This window comes from Wolffia australiana, chromosome 14 (genome assembly GCF_029677425.1).
Source record: "Wolffia australiana isolate 7733 chromosome 14, ASM2967742v1".
In the NCBI taxonomy this organism is placed as follows: domain Eukaryota; kingdom Viridiplantae; phylum Streptophyta; class Magnoliopsida; order Alismatales; family Araceae; genus Wolffia; species Wolffia australiana.
In genome coordinates this window covers 2805838-2809365 of record NC_135848.1, presented here as the reverse complement: position 1 = coordinate 2809365, position 3528 = coordinate 2805838, and positions in this window count along the sequence as shown.

The window sequence follows — 3528 nt, the reverse complement described above, 5'->3', positions numbered from 1 at the left end:
TTTTTAATTTCCCATCAAGAAATATACAAGTATTTATACGGAGAGAGAATGCAGTGAAACCCTTAAACCATTTTTTGAATTAATTTTTTATGTTGATGAGTAGTAGGCAATAACTTAAATGTTGCAAAAAATATAAATCGATGGATTTATTTAATATTTGAAAACAAAAAAAGAGTCTCCGTTAACATGAGTCGCAAACGCCAATTTAGGCAATGCCAGATGTCATCCGTCACATCAGACGTCACGGTGACAAATGACGTGACGGTGATGGAGACGAAATATCTGTGACGGTGACGGAGGTCCTAGGAGGGGTGACGTGACGAGACAGACGTCACAGATGATGTCGGTGACAGATTTGTAAAAACATTGAAAAATTGCAAAAAAAACCTTTAAAATTTATCTACTTAAGAGAGAGAGAACTGAGCTTTGAATTTTTGTCACCTGTGACGGTGACACCGTCCGGTGACGGGATGACACGTGCGGTAACACGTGACGAGAATGTGAAGGATTTTTTAAAAAACCTGGAACGTGTCACAAGACACGAACGTGATGAAATACTCGTCACATTCCCATCCGTCACTGTTCGTTATCCGTCGCGTCACTTCCCAGACGTCACGTTCCCTACACGCCATTCAGTGTTTTATTAGATAATCAATGGAGGAATATACGCGTATTTATATGGAGAGAGAATATAGTGAAACCTTTAAACCATTTTTTGAATTAATTTTTTATGTTAATAAATTGCAGGCGACAAGTTAAATGTTACAAAAAATTGAATCAACGGATTGGTTTAATGTTTGCAAACTAAAAGAGAGTCTCCATTAACATGAATCACACATGGCATTCAATGTTTTACTGAATAATATTTGCAAAAAAAAGAGAGTCTCCATTAACATTAACATTAACACGAAAAACATAAACATGAATTAACATTAACATGAATCCTAATATAGTCTCCATTAACATCTTCATAAGTCTCCATTATTTACATATTTTTTAAAACTGGATAATTAGGGTCTAACCATGAGCACTGGGTACTTATGAAGATGGGCCTATATTATGTAGTTATTAAGTTTAAAGTCTTTTTGTTTGACTCATAAATAAAGAGTTACTAGTTTGACAAAAAACTTTCCATGGGAATGAGAACATTTTTGCTAGTTATATATTCCATTAGTCATCCTTATTTTCATATAATTTATTCATTGAATTAAAGGTGTTTTAATAAAGTCTATTAAATCCTTTTTTTTGCGTTGGACAAATTTGTGAGACAAACTTGAAATGCACATATAGATGTCCCCCTTGGTCTTTAACTTATTGATGAACTAAGTAATAGTCTAGTGATTGTATAGTTATTGTCCTTTGTGATAAGTACTTTAGGGCTATACTTCAAAAATGAGCATGTTGACTGCTAGTAAAGCTATGTTGAATGTTCCGCATCATATATACATCTTTTGTTACTCCTCTCACCCTCTAAGTTGAAAATAGGCATTTTCTAGGTTCAGACCTTAGATTCCAATTTTGTGATGATTACCTTAACCCTTAAATTGATCTCTGTGACCTTCACACTTTTACTGAAAACTCTTTGAATGCAAAATCCTCTAAGTATATTGTATACACGTCTTCATCAAAATTTCTGTTGAGTAAAGCAGTCTTAAAATCCATTTGCCCGTTCTCGTAGTCATAATTTGTAGTCACGACAAGAATTATTCTGGCTGATTTAAGAATCAAAATAGGTGAGAACATTTTTTTGTGGTCAACTCCTTGTCTTTGATGATAAACCTTTGCAACAAACCTTGCCATGTATATGTCAACTTTTTCATTTGTACTGATCTTTTTTTTCAATTTCCACTTGCACCTGACAGATGTCGTCTCTTAGGGAGGATCAACCAATTATCATAATTGAATTTCAGAATCCATGGCTCATCGCCATCTCATTTTTTTATGAACCAGTTAATTTGATAAAATCTTTGCACTAACTTAATGAGTTATTGGTTCCCCAGTATCCAACTTAACATTAAATTTAGTATAACATGCTCTATTCTCCTTTGAAAAATACGCCAGAGACAATTGACATTTTCCCAGGATCATTTGTAAACCTCGCTGGGATGAAAATTTATTTTTGATGTTACTCCCAATGGGAAGTAATCCTTCATACCTTGTCGGTGAAACTAGCAACTTGAAATTTGGCATGACCTTTGTTTCTTCTTTTTCTTATTGATTTTGTGAAATAATTGATATCAATCTTTTTTTCCATAAAAAAGGAGTTTTTCATTTGTTTTATTTTACTGACTACAAAAAATAATATCAGCTATTTTTTGGTAGATACTAAAGGTTCCCTTACTCTTATATATATGATATTTTCTATCCAAATCAATTTTTTTATTTGAATTTTTTGGGTTGTCTCAAGTTCACCTGCAATGATATGTCTAACAAATTGATTAGGCAGTCTTAGTACTTCTATTCACTTATGTGACTTATGTGTATGTACTTAAACATATAGTTGAAATATCATTCAATTTCTATAGCATTTGCATTTAGATTTAAATTTATTCCAATACTACTCTACTCCCATTTACTAGTTGTAGAATATATTCATCCTCTTAGAATATAACCCATTTTGCAGCCGACAGTATTTGTTTATTTTGATTATCCTACGAAACTACACAACACAGTTCTTGGTTCTAGCTTATCTAGGTCATGCCTCTTTACAAGGTTCGGACACCTCAATAATCTAGTATATATAAAGATGGGTTTCCTTCCTTTCACATCCTATGTGTCGTTGAAGTCGCAAACTTTTGAGGTAATATGTTTGATAACTGTGTTGTTATTTCAAAGGCATATTGATAAACTCAAGTTTAGGGTAAATGTATGTCGTTGTGAATTTGAGCTTTATAAATAAAATTTATAATCCTTTGCTCAAAGAAATTTGACAAGATAGTGGTGAGCAGGGTCGTCTCCATAGGGAATGGATCTTAGGTAAATAGCCTTCTCAATAGAGTGAATTTGAGAGGTCAATAAGGAATACATATAGCGTAAGAGATAGCAATAACATAGAGATGGTGAGCTGAGATAGATAAAATAAGAGCAAGATGAATATTACCATGAGTGGTAGTTGGTGATCTTAAACATAGTGAGTGGAAATGAGAGGGTAGGACGAAGGAAGATCTGAAGAGGTGACAATAATATGAGATGAAAACTAAGGAGAAATGGTAACAAAACATATCTGATGTAGGGTTAATATTCAAATTAGGGTTTAAATATAAGATAGGAGGTTTTAAGGTGACATGTGATAGAGACCATGGTCGTGACGGCGGTAGAAGTAGGAGTTGAATGATGAATGAGGAGCAAGCACTCAAGACACCAAGAACACTCTCGATGGACATTCAAAACTTCAATCTTTTCAATCTTCCTCTCTAGGAGGAAGTGAGCTTTAATATTTTTTACAAAGATCCAAGGCTCAATTTAGAGATCCAACTACATGGATGGATAGAGGACAAAAGACTAAGCTAGCCTCACATTTTAGCTCAA